Source organism: Ictalurus punctatus, unplaced genomic scaffold (assembly GCF_001660625.3).
Source record: "Ictalurus punctatus breed USDA103 unplaced genomic scaffold, Coco_2.0 Super-Scaffold_100, whole genome shotgun sequence".
Classification (NCBI taxonomy): domain Eukaryota; kingdom Metazoa; phylum Chordata; class Actinopteri; order Siluriformes; family Ictaluridae; genus Ictalurus; species Ictalurus punctatus.
Window position 1 is genome coordinate 97,584 of NW_026521086.1, and position 23,141 is coordinate 120,724.

At 39.3% G+C, this 23,141-nt stretch overlaps 1 non-coding gene across 1 annotated transcript; it reads right to left on the reverse strand.

Annotated features, from left to right (window-relative positions):
• Positions 1–22,776: 22,776 nt before the first annotated feature.
• Positions 22,777–22,858, reverse strand: trnas-gcu (transfer RNA serine (anticodon GCU)). The gene has a single exon. It is a non-coding gene; the product is annotated as a tRNA-Ser (tRNA).
• Positions 22,859–23,141: the final 283 nt, after the last annotated feature.

A 23,141-nucleotide genomic window follows, 5' to 3' on the forward strand; every position in this document is an offset into this window, starting at 1 on the left:
TCCCGGTTTGAAAATTATCCCCAAATGCCTAGAAATAAAAAAGGAAAAGTTGCAAATGCACTTCAAGTGGTTTTTGCCTCGTATAAAGTGACTAAGTGAAAACTAGATGAAATGGAGGGTGAAAATGCGCGGCTTCATTCTAGACTCAGTCACGGCTTAATTTCTACTAAAATATACCAGGCTAGTGAAAAGATCTGGAAAGAGGAAAAGATCAGAATGCAGAAGGAGATTGCATGTGTTAAAACTAACAATAGCATGCTTAGATCATCCGTTGAAACACTGTCCCGTGAGTTGGATGAAGCACAGGCTGCTTGTCAATTTCTGATAAATAGTACAGTTGAGAAAAATACCTTTGAGAGATCTGTGGGTGCCATGCTTTGTAACAGAGTTTCAGGTTTTCAGGAAGTCGGTGATGAGGGTTGGGAGAGAGATTCTCTCTCCCATTTAGCAGTAGTCAACACTCTGACTGCACAGTTAGATTTCCCATGGCACCAGTTCACTCCACTACTACCATGCATAATAGTGAAGAAGGGGAGGGGCCAATGACACACGATGGTCAGAGGGTTTAATCTAAACAAACAAGAAGCTGTGATTAAGAATATTGGAAATTTTGACCCCATCAAACAGAATCCTTTAGAGTTCTGGAAAAACCTGGAGCAATATTCAGATGTATACAAGTTTACAGATGGTGACGCATGTGTGGTTCTGACTCTGTATCTGCCCGATACTCTGTCCGGAGCCTTACATGAGAAAGTGAAGGTCAGAACTGCAAATACATTGGAAAGGAAACAGGGATTGCTCGAAGTTTTAGGAATGATGTCAGTTGACTGGGATAAAATAGCTTAGATGACCATGAGGAAAGGGGGCCACCCAGTGGCATTTTCGGAACGGTTATTGGAGGCGTTTAAAACGTTCAGTGGTAATCCTGATATTACTCAGGATGATGTCAGTGTCAAATCTGTCCTGCTTAGCAAGTGTGACCCACTCACTCATTCTGCTGTGGCAATGCATGTGACACATCTCTCCAAGTATAGTGACATTATTGCAAAAATGACACAGTTTTACAACATTAATGCTATTTCAAAGAAATCTCATCCCATGTCAGCAATAGACATTATAAAGCCCTATCCGAATGGAGGTCGCAAGGTTTCCCGGATAAACGAGGGCCATGCTACTGGAGACAAAAAGGAGCGCCCACCTCCTCCTAACCCTGATAACCCCCCAGTGTGCTATTCATGTGGCAAAGAGGGACACAATTCTAGGGAATGCAAAGTTTTTTCTAGGAGAACAGCTCCTAACATTGATCTTAACCAGTTACAGGCTGCGGTTAACAGACTGAGCAAGGAGAATGAGGAACTGTGTTCTCACATGGAGAAGCAGAGCTTTAAAGTCATGTCTTCTTCAGCATAGGGATTACAGGCCTCCATTTCACATGTAGCACAATGTCACAAGTTAATCACGGTAGACCAATCGTAAATGTCGCTGTTGGAGGCCGAAGCGATGATTGGTTAGTTGATTCTGGTGCTTCATTAACAGTTCTTCATTCTGACAATCCCCTACACAATGGTAAAGACACAATAACTTTAGAAAGGTTTGACGGAACAATTTCTCTTGCATCCTAGACAGAAAATATGCCGTTCCAAACTGCCAAAGATGATTTCAAAGACAAAGCCTGGTGCAGTAGAAATGGTGATGGTCACGATATATTAGGTTCAGACATTATGATTAAGCGTGGCTATATCATTGACTATGGCAACAATTGCATTTGGCGTAATCCTCAGAGTAAAGATAAGCTTGTGGAGATTTTTGATGTACATGTGATCAAAAAGGCAGAGGATTATGATTTACGTACCTTGTTATCGCTGGAAGATTCTGATCAGAACGATTGGATCAGATCAGAGGTGTTTTTGTTAATCCAAAGCAGGATTGTGGCTGTGTTGATACTAGTGTGATGGAAGTGAAGGTTCACGGAGGTGACCCACCCTCTCTCAGACAGTACAATTATCCAGAAGCTGCAAAGCCTTATGTACAGTGTACTGTGGATTCTGTTAGAACAGAGTATTAACAGGCCTTCTGTTTTCAAATAAAGCTTTATTGAGAGATTTCACAAATCATTACATAGACTTATTGACATTTGTATGTCACAGTAGTTCGATACAGTTAAATTGCACACATGTATTCACATTAATTTACCACATATTTACACTTGTGGTCACTGCAGAATTTCTTCTAATACGTCCTCTTCCTTAATGGGGTTTTCTAAATGTTGTGTGTCTATATTTCTTAATGGTGAGCACGTCGTTAAAAAATCTGTTTGTTTATTTTACTTGAGGCTGCTTGACATCTTTTTCTTATGATATCTCTTATCTTTCTCGTTATTAACAATATTGCCCAAATTGTCTCTAATACCTATAATAGTTCTATCAGGTCTCCGGCTCTTTAGCTCTTTTATAACTTTTTGTGGTTTCCTGTGTAGTTTGTGTCAATATCCACCTGTAATTGCACTTTTAAAAACCATTCGTCATTTAATTGCCTTAGTTCCGATTTTATTTTATGTAAACAATCGTCATCGTCTATACATCTGTCTCTTAATAGACCTTGCCTTTCTCCATCATTACCCCTAATTGGGCCTGTCCTCAAACCAAACATGCTGATTATAATTTAATAATTGATGAGCTAGCAAAGAAAGCTGCTGTGGAAGGAATAACATTTTCAGGTGTCACAGGGCTAAAATCAATTGCAGCTAGCAACATTAGAGAACCGGTAGGCCTGAAAAGCACTCAGAGTGACCCTTCAGTGACAGAAGCAATCGGACCGAAGAGCAACCGACAAACTATTGTAGACGGTCTGTTTGCCGAGCATGATGCACAGGACAACATGTTACTGTACAGATGTGGTGACACTCCAGTGTTGATTACACCTGTAAGACTGCAGCATGATATTTTGTATCGTATCCACAATCAGCAGAAATCAAAGGGACAATTTATCTGTGTCTCAGAAATATGTGTATAATATCACCTAAAGTGACATTCACACAGTTATAGCATGAGAGCAGCAGTGGGACATCAAGAACCATCCCTGGACAAAAGGGCTATGTGGCCGTAATTAGCATTCAGAAAGACATTTGCCTGTAAGAAGGCATTGCAGACGCCTGTTATTTCAAAGCTCTGTTTTAGTGGTCTGTTGTTATGATTGGGAAGCCCCCGGGGTGGGAAGAAAGACTAAGTTGGTCTCCAAAAGACCCTTGAGTGAGTAAGAAGAGGTAAGAGAAGTGTAGATTGTAGAAGATTTTAATTTTGTAAGTGTATAAGGGCTGTGAATAGGGTTCATAAGACTGTGTAATGAAATTGTATATGTGTTGTGTGAGTGAAAGTCCTGCAATACCGCTGGAGGGGGAAAAAAGGGGGAAAATACTCCAGGGCTGGATAGGAAGCAGGTGGATAGGAGGCCTCAAACCCCAGAGCTACTAGAGCATTGGTGGGGACCCCTAATACCGCTGGGGAAAGTTTCCAGGTCTGAGATAGAGAGGGGAATAAATCCTGGGCCCAGGTCCGGGTCGCACAATACAGCGTGCCCGGTGTATGAATGGAATGTGTACTAACAAATGTGTGTGCTTATAATATATGTGCTTATAATATGAGTGCGGTGTGTAAGTTTTGGAGACAGGGAAAAATGTATTTATTAGTGCTCTGAACCTGAGCTCCATACATAAAGAGATATGTGTGTTGGATAAGCTTAGTGTCGGGGAAAGTTGGATTTAATTTGTAGGACTGTAAGCTTCATGCATACGGAGCTGGTATGGAGGTGCTTTATACTCTGAAACCTCATGTAGTAACATAAATAGGTGTAATAGGGTGGAATACAATGTGTGTATGTGAGCTTGCCGGCGTTGTTGATAGAAAGGGGTGTACGTGTGTGTTCCTATCTGTTCTTATCTGCGCAAGCAGGCCTGCCGTCTGTGTGGAGAGGGAAAAAAAAAGGAAAAGAAGAAAAATGTGTGTGTGTGCGCACTTCAGATTGAGCTGAGTAACACAGAACAGTGTGAGATTTTATTTATTTTTTAAAGTTTTGAATCTGGTACAGACTTTCGGTGAGTCGGGTGTGACTGTGTGTATAATTAATTTGGTATCAATAACTGCTGTATGAGTGTTTTAAAAATGGGAGAGCAGTCAAGAACATTGTAAATATTTTAGACATCTGCCTGACTGCCCGTTGTGTAAATCAGAACTTCTAGACCTATAATATATAAAAACATATTCCCAGATTGTGTGATCCAGGGAAAAAGGAAGACTGAAGGCGGAAAAAAGTGTGCAGTTTCAGGCCGCAGAAGCCATTGTTGAGAAATGTATGACTCAGACGCTCCAAATGTGGAGGAGAAAGTCCATTTGGACCTTTCATTTATATTCCATAAATTAAGTTATAATAAAGGATTTCTCTTTTATGATGTGTGAGCAGAGAGATAAAAATAATAATAATAATAATGATTTGTCTATATTGCTCGTTTCATTCAGTGCCTTGTCTATAAATCCCTGCAAAGATGTTAGGTATAATATTTGTAGCATTTTATTAACTATTGTTATACAACTTGAAGTTAGTAAATTATAAAAAAAATTGTGTTTACAATTATGGTAATTAAGTACATAACACTTAAATTCCTTTTAAATAATGTGGAAAAACTAGTTGGAAGTTTATATATAGATTGTGACTGGTCAAAAGCATGCGTGCTGGAGCTCCAAAGCATTCTTTTCATTTTAATTGGAATTCCGTGTGTTTCCCTGTTTGGAAACTCTCTGTAAGGTGTTGTACGCCTGATACAGATGTGATATCTGAGTCCGTAACATTAGAATAAGGTGGTGATTACTTAATGTGGAATTCGGGTTTTGCAGGGAGTACGAGTATCTGGATTAGACAGCCTTGCCTTGCATAATGGTTCCTTTTGCCGACATGTTGTGCTGATATGAGTTTGGGAGTTAGTTTAATTACAGTCCCTTTACAACAGTGTAGTTTGAAGTGATTTGTTTTTTCCTGAACCGTAGATTGGTGAATAGAATAGAGTAGTATGGAAATATATATGTGTGGGTGTGTATATATATATGTGTATGTGTGTGTGTGTGTGTGTGTGTGTGTGTGTGTGTGTGTATATATATACATATGTGCTATACGGTGTGCTATGGATATGTCATACAAAGTATACGAGTTACAATATTTAAATGATACAAAGCAGTGGTCACAAACTCGAGAAAGGGAGGATATACTGCACAACCTGTGAAGTGAATTGAATTGATAATACGTTATACAGCAGCTGAGAACTGGATGCAGGTGTGTGTGATCTGGGAATTGCAGTCCATGGCAGCCAGCCATGTTTGTGAACTGCAGTGCAGGATGGGAAATGTCGTTTGTGACATGAGTAGATTTAACACTACCTTAATATGGTCAAAAACAGTTTAAATGAAATGGATACATTTATAGGACAAATCTTATGCCTTTCACAATTGGGCGTTCAGCCAAGGTAACAACTTGGTGGTAAATTGAAACAAAGCTCACAGATGATAAATTTTATTTTAGACTAAGTTAAATACATATTCACATTCCTACAAAGTGAGGAACATTTAAATGTCATGTATGAAGGATCTGAGTTATATTTTGAGTGTGGTACAGTTATAAGTTAATAAGAGACAAAATGCATGTACATGCATGTATACCATTTAGATTAAAAACTAGTGCTGTACACATAAAACCAAATTCACTAGGTTGTTTTGAATGAAAATTAGTGGGATAAAAGTGGCTAGAGGACTGTAACTGCATATCTAGATCTCAACCTCATTTACTCTATTTTAGTTCTATCTTATTGGGATTAACACTCGTTAGCACAGATGGGATATTAATATGTTCAGTTAGTGTACACCACAAATTTTTAGACTAATGGAATTTTGTTTTCCTTTCTCAATATCTTTCTGGTGAATAAAAATCAGGAAGGGGTTTGTATTTTTAAAGTCAACAGACTAGAATTGTTTTACAGGTTAACTATACATGAGAGTGGAAGACCCCATTAAGAGAGGTGATATTCGTTTGATTAGAGTAGTAGAGAGTACTTTAGTAAATTTTTTAAATGATTTGATAGACCAACATTATTTAATCTCTGCAGCAATATTTCCTGATCCACTGTGTCGAGAGCCTTTTATAAATCGGCAGACAGGGAAGTGTAGAAGGCACCATGACATTGTTTTAGGACTTTCAAAACAACGGTTGTGCTGATATGTTTGTATGACCTTAGACTTCTTGCAGACTGATAACATGTCAACGGTTCACGGAAAAGGCTTTCTAAAAGGGACATAGGACTGTAATGATCTAATATAGTGGGATTTCCCTGGTTTAATAAATAAACAAATAAATAAGCTGATTTCCAAATTTCTGGTATAACCCCGTTGTCTAATCGAAGACTGGAGATGAAATAATATCAACTGCTAAGTTTAGAAATACAGACTCCACACAATCAGGGCCTTGTGATTTGTTCATATCGAATAATTTGAGTGATCTGTAAACATCAGAAGATCTAATACGTTAAAAAACTGAGCTCCTCATCTTGAAGTGTTTTAATGGCTTTCTGCATTATTAAAATCAGGGTGTAGTAAATCACGATAAATATTCACCGTTGTAATAGGCCTAGATCTGATGCATAAATTGAACATTTAATGATGGGTTTTGCAGTTGTGTGTTCCCAGTTGTTTGTCTCCAGTCTCCAGTTTCCAGTACTATTGTCCTGTAAACAATATCTTCAATCCTCAGAAAAGGATGAAGGGACATGCCCACTTAGTCTAGCATTATTACAGCAAGCTGTGATAACAAATGCGATAAGTTCTACAATACAACCTACCCACCCTGTAACCATTATCTATAGTATGATGTATATAGAATATATATAGATAGATATATATATGTATATATATAAGATGTCCCAACTGTAACCTGTAACTGTAATTCCATTCCACATTTTATTATTATTGATCAGTGCTTTTTCCAAGTGACTGCATGTGGGAGCTCAAGGCCGGTGCTCCCCTTAACATTCCTAGATCAGTAGTACACCTGGAAGCGTCTCCTTCGGGGGCTGTGGGCTCCCCTGCGGTGTACTCCTCTGTGGTCATAGACTCCCTTGCACGCTCCCAAGGCCGTCAGGGCATGATTGGGGTCATCCTCCGCCCCATAAAAGCACAACAAATGTTCCTGGACGTTATCAAGTATGACTGCAGTGGATCACTGATTGCTCACTACAGGACAACATCCTGAGATCCGGGTGTTCTTTGGACAAGCCTGACATTGAATTGACTTATGCTCTGCACCTGTACTATGGCTGGCAAACAATAAGAAAGACTGTGTCTTACATGTGACTGAAGGGGTTGGGCGCTGCTGGGTCCTGGCTCAGGAGAGTGGGGCGCTTGCAAGGTTGTATTTTATGTACTGAAAACATTGGATTTGGTGGCACAAGGATTGCCAGCACGGGGCGTGCCTGGCTCTCTTAGTGCAGATCACTGGGAAAATTGCTCTCTCACACATCGATCTTACATTCATCACACCAGGTCATTTCTATTTTGATAGAACAGGATATGGGGATAGGGGGTTAATCTATGTGCCACCCAAAATGGAATTCTTAAACCTTTTAGTGTGCCTAACACACCAACTGTAGAGTTGTATTGCCTAATTAATTCTGTGGAGCCAGTCACTGAGAACACTCACGATTGCCCAGCCGAAATTTTACATTTCCTCGAGCTTAAAAGTTTCGGGTCTAAAAATTCACAAACATTATGAACACCCCGGTCTGCCCAATGGGCTGAATTGAAAACTATCACTATAGAGTGCAACCTGGTTAAGGGTAGAATAAATATACAGATAAATACTGACGTTTAGGCCCATGGATTGTGTCGTCTGTTTGGAGTTGTTTGAATGCAATGTGGTTCTAGAAAAAAACGTTGGAACGCCACTTATTGAGCAAATAGTTTAATTGAATTCTGATTCTGACTGCACTTCTCGCTGTATGTATTACAGACGCCCATTATCTTAGCCAGTGTGCGAGGGGGAAGGTAGAGGAATGATCTCTGTACTTGCAAGCAACGGTGGAGGATAATCTAAGTGTGATATTTGTGCTCGAAAATTTCATCCTTGACCAGGGATAGGTCCTAGATCTGGCATACCATCTCAAGTTAACGTAATTTTTGCTGATACTAAACGTATTTCGGTAGATGCTCTACCTCTTGCTCTAATGGCCTATCACATGCAGACTAACAGCAATATGTATCTAACACCGCAAGAAATGCTTACGGGTCGACCCATGTCTGTGTCTGTTCCTCATGATGGACTGCCGCTGGAGTAATTGCAGATGAATCAAAAACATATATGAGACCACTAAACTATTATGTATGAAGCTATCTATTCACAGGAAAAGAGCTGGGTGCAGTGTTATGGTTGAGGCGTTACTAGGTTACTAGGTGCTGTAAGCTTTTTATTTGGATCAGTGTTTTCATGACCTCTGCACAACATCCTCTTTTGGGATTAAGATTGGATACAGGTTTGAAGGGGACCCAATCAATCAATCAATCAATCAATCAATCAATCAATCAATCAATCAATCAATCAGTCAATCAATCAATCAGTCAGTCAGTCAGTCTTTTGATTACACTATTTAAATAGGTCCCATTTGGGGTCAGCTTTCGCTTACGGCCATACTCTGACGGCGCTAGTGAGTAGCACCTGTGTAGTAGTGAGTTGGCTGCAGTTGGTGAGAGAGGCTCACCGAAATCTTTGTGCTTATTTTTTTGTGGTTAAATACCTAATTATTTTCATTAGTGTTTTTTGTTTGTTTGTTTGTTTGTTTATTTGTTCCTCCCGGCAGCGCAGGCTGTTTGGGAGGAGCTTTCCGAGCTTAGTTTGCGTCCTTCCTTTGTTTTTTTTGTGTGTTTTCTTTGTTGGTATAAAAATGGACGGCTTAAGAACGACGAATACGGCAATGGCGGACGAAATACGGCGTGGAAAAGAACTCGGAATGGAACAACGACCAACGACGATGATGACGGAAAAGGGAAGCTGGAAAAAAAGGAAGGTGGGAAGAGAATTTATATGAAGGAGGCAACCGTGACGGTGGATCTGGGGAATGTGGAGGAAGCCAGAGCGGCGGACATCATAAAAGCGGTGGCGTAGAAAATCGGGGAAGGAAGAATCCTGGCGGTGAGACCTAAACAGAGGAAAGAATATGAGGTGACGCTCAAGAAAGAGGAAGACACGGAAAGCCAGTGCGACGGCCTGACAATCAGAGGCATAAAATGTGAAGTCACGCGGCTACACAATAGAGACTTCGTGGTGTCCTTCATGCACCTACCTGTTTACCTGGACGATGAAGTCATCATCCAAAAGCTGACGGGATGGGGAGTAACACCCATATCAAAAATAAAAAGGAGGCAATATCCCGGTACAAGCATCGAAGACGGGACTAGATATGTAAAAACAAGGTTCCCGAAAGAGGTGACGTCGCTCCCATACAGCACCAAGCTGGAAACCGCAGAAGGACCTCAGTACTTCCGGGTAATGCACACCAATCGACATCACTGAAACCCTGGAAAACGCGCTGGATGGAACAGAACAAAAAGAGGAAAGCAGGAGCCAGCAAAGTGCTGAAAATGAAAGTGAGGAGGGGGAAGAAATGGACGACAAACTACTAAAAACAATAAAAAGGAGGCGATCAATAAAGGTTTTGCCAAGTTTGACAACTGCTAGGAAAAGAGTGATTAAAAAAGACGTGTTGAAGCATGGAAACAGATATGAGTGTCTGAAGGACTTGGAGGGGATAGACTGAAACGATGGGTATGATGTACATCTTTGTTTTTTGCATGGTCTTAAGACTAGTTACATTTAATGCGAGAGGGTTGTTAAATGTAAGCAAATTCGAAAAAGTCAAAGAAATGTGTAAACTGGAGTACGTAATTGTTTTACAAGAAACAAACTGGAGAGATGGGTTCATAAGCGAAGTGAGGAAAAGATGGAATGGAGAAATATTTTATAGTAATGGTGACGATAAATTCGGGAGGGGGGTAGCAATATTGATAAAAAATAACAGAGATATAAAATGTAAAATGATATATAAGGACATGTTTGGGAAGTGCATGGTGGTAGAACCAGAACATGAAGAGAAAAAAGTGGTGGTGGTAAACGTGCATGCACCAACGGGGGAACAGGAGAAGAGGGAGTATTTTAAGTTCTTTTTTAAGTATTTTAAGACACAGGGAGAAAAGAATTAAAATTATTAATGGACGAAAACAATATGATCGACATTTGGAGGGAAAGAAATGAGAAAAAAAAGAATTCTCAAGGAGACAGATAGTTGGGAATTTTATGTGTAAGACAAGGATTGATTTTATTTTATGCACGAGAAACACAAAAAGATTTATAGAAGGGATAAAGTACGAAGAAACAAGTTTAAGCGATCATAAGCCCCTGTTCGTACACATAGATTGGAGTGTAGTTAAAAGAGGGCCAGGGGTATGGCTTTTAAATATAGCGATTTTACAGAATGAAGAGTATATTGAAAAAATAAAAGAGATAATGGAAAACGAAAAAGAAAACGGGATGTTCATAGAAGATAAAAGAATATGGTGGGAAAATGTAAAATATGAAGTAAAGAAATTTACAATAAAATATTGTACGCTTATACAGAAAAGGAAAAAGGATAAGAAAAGAGAAATAAGGGAACGGTGGGAGAAGGAAAAAGATATACAGAAATTTAAAGCAATAGAAGAAGAATTGCAGGAAATAGAAGAAAGTAAATATCAAGGCGCAAGGTTGCGAAGTAAAGCAAAGTATATGGTGGAGGGGGAAAAATGCACAAAATTCTTCTTCGATTTAGAAAGAAGGAAGGGAAAAGCCGAGACAATAAAAGGAATTAAAGGGGAGAATGGGAAAGTAGTAGAGGAAAATGAGGAAATTCTAAAAGAAGTTAAAGTATATTACGAGAAATTATTTAGCTCAGAGGGAGTTGGAGAAAAGGAGAAGGGATTTTTATTAAATCAAATAGAAGCAAGGGTAGGAGAGGAAGAAAAAAATGAATGTGACAAAGAAATAAGGGAGGAAGAAATAGAAAAACCCATAGCACAACTAAATAGAAAGAAAAGCCCGGGAATAGATGGATTGGGGGGTGAGTTTTATATTGTTTTTAAGGATGTTTTAACCAGCACTTTGAAAAATGTATACAATGAGATATTTAAGAAAGGGAAAATAAACAAAAGAATGGGAATGGGAGTGGTAAAGTTGATATATAAAAGAAAAGGGGAAAGAGAAGATTTAAGAAACTATAGACCGATCACAATGCTTAATACTGACTTAAAGATTTTAGCGAAAATTTTAGCAAATAGACTAAAAGAAGTAATGCCAGCCATAATTAGAACGAATCAGGTATATGGGGTAAAAGGGAAAGATATAGCGGACACAACGCTAAGTATACAAGATAAAATAAGATATATGAAGATGAAAAAGAAAGAAGGATATGTAGTTAGCGTAGATTTTGAGAAAGCTTTTGACAGGGTCGATCACGATTATTTATTTGGGATTTTAAAAAGTTTTGGCTTCGGGGAAAATTTTATCGAATGGATCAAAATTTTATATAGAGGGGCAACAACAAGAATAAAGTGCAATGGTTTTTGAACACAGTGTTTTAAAATTCAAAGATCGATAAGACAGGGATGCCCACTATCAGCGCTTTTATACTCACTTATCTCAGAGCCACTGGGTCTAGCAATGAAACAAGAATGTACAATAAAAGGAATCGGGGTTGAAGGAGGGAAAGAAAAAGAGACAATATTTCAATACGCGAACGACACAACGCTAATAGCGAAAGATAAGGAGAGCGTCAAGAAAGCAATGGAAGTCGTACAAATGTTTTGTAAGGGCTCAGGGGGTAAGATCAATGTAGACAAAACAGTGCACATGAGATTCGGAGGGGCCGTAGATCTAACAGATTACTTTGCTTTTAAAGAAACAAATGAAATAAAGATCTTGGGGATTTTAATCGGAAAAGATGAAAGGAAGGCAGGAGAAACCATGTGGGAGGGTATTGTAGGAAATATCGAAAGGAAGCTGGCTTTCTGGAAACTGAGGACTCTCAGTTTGAAAGGGAAGGTTTTAATTCTAAATGTGTTGATGGCGTCCAAATTATGGTACACCCTATATGTGTCATCCTTGCCATTGTGGCAGAACAATGGCTCAAGAAATGTGTTTTAGACTTTTTATGGGATAAAAAACTATCAAGAATCGCATATAATACCTTGATAGGAGCGGTGGAAAGGGGAGGTCTAGGGTTGGTGGATATCGGGCAAAAGAAAAACAGCTTAAGAGTAAAAATAATTAAAAAAAAATATGGATGACGAGAACGATACAGCGTGGAAAAAAAACAATGGGGCATTTTTTAAATAAATGCGGGAATTTTAACTTGGGGGACGGTATTTTATGCATGAAGACGAAGAACTGGATGGCGGAAGGGCTACCGGACTTTTATAAAGAAATGATGGGCGCATGGGGGAAATTTCTAACCATTGTGCACTTTGAGCCCCGAGGCAGAGAGAACATCCTGAACCAGCCCCTGTTTTTAAACAACAGAGTTTTAAAGCAAGGAAAAGAGATCTTTTTTAGAAAGTGGTGGGAGGTGGGAATTACAAGGGTAAGGGACGTTTTATATGAGTTTAAAGAAGGGTTCCTACCGGTACAATGCATAATAGATGCAATGGAGGAAGCAAAGGAAGACTTCAGCACGCAGGAAATTATCAACAAATATGAGGTAATCAAGAATGCAATACCGAACGAGTGGATAGAAAGAATAGAAAACATGGAGGAGGGAACGGGAAGGGAGTTTTACGTGAAGGTGGGGGAAAAATGTTTTGATTTCAAACTCTGTACAGTGAAAATGTTTTATAGTTTTTTTAGAGACGGAATTTTTAAAATACCAATAGCAAATGAGTACTGGCTGAAGAAGTTTGACGACCTAGAGGAAAACGACATATGGGGTAACATGAGAGGGACGCTTGTAGAGACAAAGCTGGAAAACCTCGAATATTTTATTAGGCACAGAGTAGTATTCACAGACGCTTTTTTAAATAAATTAGGAATGGAGCAAACGCCAATATGCAAAGTATGTCATGATGATGAGGAAGGTTTTTTACATTTATTTTCACGCTGCAAAGGGCTGGAAGGAGCGAACGCGAAATGTAGAGAGATAATTGGGCACCTGAAGGGAGAAAAAAAATGTGAGAGATTTTGAATGGAATAAGATTGTCATGTTGGGAGTTGATAAAAAGAGCAAGAACAATAAACTGATTAATCTGCTCGTGATGCTGTTCAAAAGTGCAACATGGGAAAGAAGGGTCGTGGCAAAGAGGGAAGGAATTGTATTGGATGTCGAGCGTGTTTTTAAAAGAAAAGTAGAAAAATACGTTGAATGTCTGTTTCTCTATTTTAAGCAAGAAGACAAAATGGACGAATTTTATAACGTTTTTACGCCTGAGGTATGCAAGGTTTTTGATGACTTACAGTGGAAAGTGCCAAGATAACGAGGGTAATTTTACTTATGCGAGTGTTATTTATTGTTTTAGAGGTTGACTGTGTTTTAAATTAAACATTATACTGAGTGTAAATACTAAATGTTTTATATGGAGTTAGGTTTTATTTGGAGTTAGGTTTTATGTGTAAAAATAATGTACATTCTAATATTTTAAGATGAAAATGTATTTATATTGTAACATATTTTCTTGATGGAATTTTTTTGAATACTTTCAATAAAAAAAAAATTTAAAAAAAAAAACAAAGCCTGATCTCATCTGACCTCGGAAGCAAAGCAGAGTTGGGCCTGGTTAGTACTTGGTTGGGAGACTGAATGGGAATACTAGGTGCTGTAAGCTTTTTATTTGGATCAGTGTTTTCATGACCTCTGCACAACATCCTCTTTTGAAAATACATGCTGCACCAGAAACATGGACCATCCCAGGTGAGATCCCCAGGGGCCGCCCAATAGTGTCGGACTGCGGGAGGGAGTCCTACCGCATGGCCCAATACATCGATAGCTTCTTAAATCCGCTATCAAAAACACATCGCAGCTACATAAAAGACACGTATGACTTCATTGCCAAAATACAAAATATCAGTATCTCAAACGATTCATTTCTTTTCACCATTGATATAAACAGCTTATACACAAACATATCAACGGATTTAGGACTAAAAGCTGTTCAAAACGCTTTCAGAAATCACCCGGATCCGCACAGACCAGACAAAGACATTTTACAACTCTTAGAAATAGGTTTAACGTGGAATGACTTTGAATTTGATTCACGATTCTACTTACAGGTTCAAGGTACAACAATGGGCAAAAAATTTGCACCTGCCTATGCAAACATATACATGGCGGAATGGGAAACATCCCTTCTAGACAGATGCAAATTAAGCCCCTAGTTTATTACAGATACCTGGATGACATCTTTGGGGTTTGGCAACACGGAATGGAGGAGTTCGATCGATTCATCCTACTTGCAAACACACATCATCCGAACATCACAATAAAACATAAGGCAAATAGAGAATCCATCCAGTTTTTAGACACCATGGTTTTCTTGGGTGAACCTGTTGAGCGGTCCAGGGCACTCAAGACCAAAGTATACTTCAAAAATACAGATACACATAGTCTTCTACACAAATCGAGTTTTCATCCGAAGCACACGTTCAAAGGGATAGTCAAGTCCCAACTGATACGGTTCTATCGCATTTGTACGGATGAGAACGATTTCCACGACACCGCTCGAGTTCTGTTCAAAGCCCTTAGACATAGGGGCTACAGTCGTAGATTTTTAAGACATATCAAAGCCACAACACTGAGGGAGATAAGGACTCCACCTCCAGACACCCTGCTGCCGGGCCCCCAAGAGGTCATCCCATTGATAACTACCTATAATCAACAAACACTAGCCCTAAATAAAAAAATCAAAAACAATTTTGAATGCACTCAACACCAACTACCGGTCTTGCAAAAATTCAAAGTCATTTCAGCGTATAGAAAGAACAAAAATCTTAAGGACGTCTTGGTCCACTCCAGATTTAGCTCAAAAACCCTCCGGCAGCGGTCTCCGTGGCAAATGTATTATAGGAAAATAAAATACGCTTCAGGCACACCCATAACACAAAATCTAAACTTGAACACAAACAATATAGTGTACTGTATAACGTGCATATTGCCGGAAACGCTATGTTGAGGAAACTATAAACGCACTAGTAGTAAGGTTAAAACAACACCTACACAACGTCAAGAAGAACAACAAAAATACAAAATTGAATAACCATTTTAAAGAACATGGTGTAAATCATTTAACAATTTCAGGGTTGGAATCCAATAGGGCATGGACAGGTAAACAAAGAAAAAGAAGTGAGTTCAAATGGATACACAGATTAAAAACATGGACTCCCGGGGGACTCAATGAGAGGGGTAGAAATTTATGGTAGGACATCGGTTTAAACCATAACATGAGATTAAGTTCTGTATATGTAAAGCTGAGGAATGGGTTAAGAGTATAAATAAGGAATTCAGGTACTAAAGGGAACTATAGAATAACATTATCCAACAATAAAAAGAATACAGGTTTGAAGATTGGAGGGTGGAATAGGGGATCAAGGGAAACCCTTTTGATTTTGATGGTTTGATTTTTATTGTGTGTATTAGAGGATTGAATGAAATGCGTGTTGAAGCACTTACCTTTCTTTTTTCAGAAAGGATTAAAGCACTTACAGATTGAACCCTACCACCCAGAGTGGGATTGGCACTTAACTTTTTAAGCACTTACCTTAGATCCCCAGTCAATCATCCAGTATCGAACCTGTAGAAAAGAGAAAAACAAAGCAATTGGAAAACCATTTCACACACAACTCAATCCCTTATCCCCAATTTCCCATCCCAACCCCCTAACCCTACCCTGACCCCAAACTGAACCCTAACCCCCTAACCCTAACCTTTGAACCACATCGCTGACCCTAACCCTAACCATAACCTTGGAACCCCACCACTGACCCTACCTTTGAACCCTATGCCTGACCACAACCCAAACCCTAAACCCAACCCTTTGAACCCCATGCCTGACCCCAACCCTAAGCCTAACAATCTGCTCATTTTCAAATTTCAATCCTGAGCCTAAGCCTCACCCTAACCCTGAATAGTCTGACTTTTGATCAGAAAAGGATAGACATATAGGCCACTAAAAACCAAATAATCCATTTTTTGATAAATACACAGATCATTCCTCATACACACAAAAAAAAAACATTCCTCAAAAGACAGAATAAAACACTGAGAATATTACAAACGACAAAAGAGAAGGAAGATGGAGATGTGCCATTGCACATTTAACCTGAATCAGGGGACTTTAAGTAAGAAATAAATAATTCAAAAACCTAACCCCCTAATACTAACCCCCCCTAACCAAACACTAACCCCTAATCGTAACCCATAACCCTAACCTTAACCCTATCCCTAATCCTAACCCTAACCGCTAACCATAACCCTAACACTAATCATGTGAAATTCTGGAGGGACGTCGGACGGCGTGGCGTGACACATGTAAACGCCTTATTCACGTTATTATCTTACTCAGAGTAAGGTCAATAATTAGATTACTGCTGTCCATGTAAACATAGTCAGTGTTGCGCAGCAGTAGTGTAGTAAAACTGAGAGTTGAATTACTTCACAAACAGTGATGGTAACACCTTATTGCTGAGAAATATAATGTAACTTTTTACCAGCAAAGCTTTTTTTTTTGTTGCAGACAAAGTTGCAGACAGCGCCGGCAAGAAGTGTCTGTGTGTATGAATGTGTGTTCACGAATGTCTCTGTATGCTCGAGTGTCTATGCGTGTGTGTGTGTTTGTGTGTGCATGTAGGCTGCGCGTTGATTTAGAAATGCTCACAGTGATCAAACTGACTGGAACTACCTGTGCAATAAACGGTTATAATGCACACCTTCCAGCCAATCAGAATCCAATATTCACACTGACCATGGTATAAACGTAATTAATGCTTAAGATTCATAATAACCTTACGATATGCATTGCTTTCTTCCAATGTTCATAGAAACCTCTTCATGGCTAAAGCTGCAGAGATGGAGGTTGAGGGGACCATGAAGAGGTGGCTCCAGCTGGCATCAGATCGAGAGTGCGGGTGCAAGAGAAGACTTTTGAAAACTTTTGCAAAAAGAAGGTATTTAGAGTGTTTTAACTGTGGTGTCTTTGTTAATTTGTTAATTAACAAATTAACAAATTAACAAAGCGTGCGTGTGTTGGTAGCTGGGTGGGTATACAGTTGCGGTCGGAAGTTTACATACCCCTTGCAGAATCTACAAAATCTTAATACTCTTAACAAAATAAGATTGATCATAAAAATCCAAAATTTCTAATTTAGTACCGCCATGAATAAGCTATTTCACATAACAGATGTTTACATATAGTCCACAAGATAATAGCTGAATTAATCAAAATTAACCCATTCAAAAATTTACACACGTTTGATTCTTAATACTGTGTGCCATTACCTGAATGATCCACGACTCTTTTTACGTGTTATGATAGTAGTTCATGAGTCCCTTGTTTGTCCTTAGCAGTTAAACTGTTCTTCAGAAAAATCCTCCAGGTCCTTCACATACTTTGCTTTTCCTGCATATTTTAGCCCTTTCCAGTAGCGGTTATATGATGTTCCGATCCATCTTTTCACACTGAGGACAACCGAGGGACTCGTACACGACTATTCCAAAAGGTGCAAACATTCACTGATGCTCAAGAAGGTAACAGCATGCATTAAGAGCCTGGCTGTAAACGTTGTAAACAGGATGATCATGTAAATTTTTTTGTCTTCTGGGATACTTCTTCTATGCTGTATTAACCATCTTTCTGTGATAAACCTTTTTCACTTCAGAGAACGAGTCTGCAAGTGTTGTCTAATTTCACAACTAATCACAACTCAGTTTTTACATTTTTTAATTTTATTTTTAAGAAAATAATTAAAATTCAATAACCTTTTGACTGTATGAGGTACCCGTAAATGATTAAAAACATAGTACTACTTTCATAAAATGTCATGTGCAGCTTGATGCTAATTATAGTAATGTATAGTAATTCTGAGTCTTGAACAGTAAACTCTCAAGTGTCGTTGTCATGTCACAGCAAACCAGCGACTCCGTTTCCCAGAATGCACCTCAGACTACAAACATGGCAAACACAAACTACAACTCCAAACCAACACACCGACATTGTTAACAGAATACTAATCAGACAAACCTGTTACCAATGAACCCACTACATTAGAGAAGGAAATACTGGATGTGAAGTGCAGTAGTGCTAGTGTGTGTGAATAGACTATCAGTTTAGATACTGACCCTGAACACTACTAACATGCAGTGCTTTCTTGGGGTGGTGATGAAGTTGGAGTTGAACCGGTAAGAAAGATATTAGAGAGAGGCTTCTTTACACTCCTGAGGATGTTCAATTAGAACCTGCACCAAACTCACCTGATTCAAGTCATCAGCTAATTAAGCGGCCTGCACGAGCTGAGGTGGGTGCTTTAGAGCAGATAAAACACCAAATGTGTTAGATAAGAGTTCAGAGCCTGTGTTCTAGACACATGATTTAGAGTGGAGACTTAGGCTTAGACCTGAGCTTTGGAGTTATTCTGATTATAGGTTTCAGTGAGGAAGTGACTGAAGTTAAGGAGAGGAACTGTAAATAAAGTTATAGTCTTTCTTAGTAAACAGAATAAGGCTATATTATTGTTATGGGGAAAAAAAAAGAAACTCATAGTAGCGCTGATGAAATACATATACATGACAAAAACTGCTAGGAAAAAGAACTCAGAACATTTGCTTAGCCTAATACGTTTTTTTTTCTATCTGCACATAATTATTTTAGCAGTTGCTTTTGCAATAAAAAGACTTAAAGTCGAGGGTCCCTGTAAGTATCTACGGAGAGAGAGAGAGAGGAGCAGTGCACCATTGACATCATGTACAGAGTTAGCATGAAGGTGTGATTGACAGTTTTTAGAAATCACTTCCTAATCCTATGCTAAGATGAATACTACTAAGCTACTACTCTAGTAATAATAATAACAATAGGGAGAAGAAGAAGAAGAAGAAGAAAGATAGATTAAAGGGTGAGGAGTAAAATCAATATAAAGTGGGGCTGTTTTGTCTTCAGCAATAATATCTAGTGCTAATAAGTAATTTGTCAACAACATTGTATATATCTAGTGCCTGGTAATCAACCTCCTCACCTGGTGAGAGGACAGTCCACTCATCCTGACATTTCACACAGTATGAATAATAATGATAACAAAAGGAAGTAAAGCTAAATGAATGTTTTAACTGAGAGTAATTCTTTGTACCCATATGTCCATCTGTATAGTAGATTGCACACAGTTTTTGCTTGTTACGTTTAGACCCGAGGGGATTACAAACTTCAAAAGCACCATCGTCATTGCACCATTGCAAATGCTGAGGATCATCAGCCATAGTCCGTTGTAATACAGTGTTTTTATGCTTTTGGTAAATATGACATCTAAAGGACTCATACTTTGAAAAGGTCAAAGTGCTTCTTATGAAGTGTGAGAACCGGGAAGTTCTTGTGCATGAAGCAAGACTTTAAGTTTAAAGTCACAGTGGAGCCACTGAGCAGTGAGACTAAGCATACTCGTCAGGCTTACAGCTGAAGACCAAACATCTGTGGTGAAGTTCATCGCGGAGTGGTTATGAAGAAGCTCGTGAATATGATCTGTCATACGGTTGTATAACTCCGGTGAGCAGACGAATGTGAAATAACGCCGACTCGGTAAAGTATAGCGAGGCTCAAGGTGTTTTACCAGTCGCTGAAATCCCATGTCCTTCACTACAGAGCATGGTTGATCATCAAGCGCCATAAACGGCAATACTTTCTGAGTAATTTCTAGAGTTTTTGTGCTGTCAGATTATCAGATGTTTTTAAATTATCGATAGATGAAAATAGCCTTTCGGTATCGGCCGATACATCGGTGCATCTCTAGTTAAAACCAAGAATATAATGGGTAATTGCATATTTCATTTTAATTGACCCCCCCTTTTTTTTACTGAAGCAGCCTTATATGGTCTTGCATGTGTACAAATATTATATTTGTATGTGTATGTTGCATTTCCTACTGTCGATAAGGAAAGGGAAAAGGAGACAGACTTATATTCATGGTTGTACAAAACCACGCTGTTACTTCAATTCAGTTCCATTTTATTTGTATAGCGTTTTTTACAATAGACATTGTCTCAAAGCAGCTTTACAGAAACAGTATAAACATGGGTATACAGATTTTAAATGTGCGGCAGTCAACACTAGAACCAGCACCAGACAGGTCATTACAAAATTATGGATAGACGGACTGTTAGAAAAAGAGCAGTAAAAAAGTCAATGTAATGCTCACCTCATTTGGAAGTCATTTAGGAGAAAAATATCTTGGTGCTGCAGTGCAAGATGAGCTAACTTCATCTAATATCCAAAATGTTGCTGGTGGCACATATCATTATTTTGGTATTCTTAAAGCTTTGTCCAAAACCATGGAAAGAATCTGGTCTATTGTACTAGAGAAGTATGAATCCGAACATCAACTGAACATGGATGGCTTACCACTGTTTAAAAGTTTGTCTTTGTAGTTTTGGCCCATTATAGGGTTACTGCAGGGTTATACTAAGAAACCAGTTGTCATTGCTCTGTTCTGTAGTAAATCAAAGCCAACATCACAAACTGATGAATTTGAAAGATCTAGTCAGTGAACTGCAAGGGTTAAGCAAGGGATTTGCCATAAATGGGAAGCAATTTTTCCTAAAAGTCGCATCTATCCTGTGTGATGCTCCAGCTAGAGCTTTTATAAAGGGAATTAAATCACATACCGGTTATTCAGGTTGTGACATGTGCATCCAGTCTGGTGTGTACATCAACCATAGAATGACCTTTCCTGAGATCAGCAGCCCACGTAGGACTGATGAATCAACATGTCTTTTATCAACATGTCTGATGAAGACCATCATACTGAAACATCTCTTTTAAAAGCTGCAGGAATCGGCATGGTATCATGCTTTCCACATGATTACATGCACCTTATTTGTCTTGGTGTTATGTGAAAACTGCTGGACTTATGGCTTGCTTCAGGGCCTTTATGTTGTCATTTGTCTGCTCGCCAAAGTGTTATAATCTCAGACACACTTGTTAGCTTGAGACGTTATATTCCTGAGGACTTTGCTAGGAAACCCAGGCAATTCTCAGAAAGACTGAGGTGGATAGCAACAAAATTGCGACAGTTTCTGTTATACACAAGTCCAGTGGTTCTTCTTGATGTGCTGTCAGAACCAATGTACAGCAATTTTATGTTATCTGTTGCTATCTTTATACTCTCCAATCCACTCTTTGTATAATTCTTAATGACTTTGCTCACAGTTTGCTAGTGTCATTTGTAAAGCATTTTAGTGAGTTGTATGGTCCTGAATTTGTTAGCTACAATGTACATGGGCTAAGCCATCTTTCTGAGGATGTCAAAAAACATGGAAGCCTTGACTTCTTGTCTGGGTTTCTGTTCGAAAACTTTGTGGGATAAATAAATTTTTGAGAACTCCACACCATCTCCTATAACAGGTTATACGGCGACTTTCAGAAATGGACTGTTTCATGGTAACTGCTGAACATTTGGATATGAAAATTGTCTTGAAAAAACAACATGAAAATGGCCCAATTCCACCGGATTTTAATAAAGTTGACCAGTTCCAGGAGGTTGTTCTAGGTAGCACTAGAGTTAATCTATCATGTATGGGAGAAAACTGTAGGAATTGGAGGCTGCTTTGGTGTAGTAATGAATATTCTTCAATGTCAGGAGAAAGTAAAGTGCTTAAAACACTTATCTAAATGAAAAGCATACAACACCTAGAAGTCCCATTCAGTCTCCCAACCAAGTACTAACCAGGCCCAACTTTGCTTTGCTTCTGAGATCAGGCTTTGTCAGAGTAGTATGGCTGTAAGCAACAGATGCCACCAAATGGGGCCTATTTAAATAGTATAAGCAAACATCTGACTGACTGACTGATTGATTGATTTTCCTTCATTTCTACACAATCTGTCTGACTGTGGATTGGTGGAGTCCAAGCACTTCTTCAAATAAGACAGGGTGCTCACTCACACCTGATTGTCATCCCGTTGATTGAAAACACCTGACCCTAATTTCCCCTTCAGACTAACTGCTCATGCAGACGCCAACAGTGTCTGCACCATGCACGCTTCCTTAACAGAATGCGCTTAAGCAAGGTCTTTACAAGAAAAATAGGGTCCAAACCCACATGGGCTGTGCACAGCGGATTGGCAGTTCATCACCTTAACCTCTTGCTGACATAGCTCACGCGTATGAAATTACATCCCGGTGTGTGGAGCAAAAAAGAGGTTTCGGTGCACGTTCTTTGCCCCTGTCGTCTGGACTGCGGAATGCGTTCTGCGTTGACGGACCTCCAGAGACGCAAGAGCCTTACAGCAGCTGTGGCCAAAAAGCATTGAAATACAGCTCACAGTTGTGAAACACGTAGCCACAGTGCTAGCTTTTCACATTTCTCCACCCTCTCTAGTGCTAGCTCAGGGGCCTGTACAAAGCTTCCCGTTTGTAGGCGTGAGACAGACTGCAACAAATCCAGACATTGCTGGAAAGAGGAGGCAAAGTGACAAGTTTCTGTGACGAGGATGGGATTCGAACCCACGCGTGCAGAGCACAACAGATTAGCAGTCCATCGCCTTAATCTCTCGGCCACCTCGTCCAAGGCCCACCCCGTTTAACGAAAACTATGGGAATGAGGGTTTCATGTTCGCTGACTAGATGACTGCTTCTCAAATAGATTTGATTCAAGTCTTGAGGTATGAGCTGTGCCGTCATATAAACTGAAGGGTGACGATGCGGCGAGACGGCCCAAAGGTCTCACGGAACGGGACAATTCCATAGTCGAGCCGTCGCAATGCAGTCCAATCCTTGGGCGGCTAGGTACCGACTACCTATGGACTGCCCATCTCAGCGAGTTAAATTTCTTTGGAAAATGTAACTTT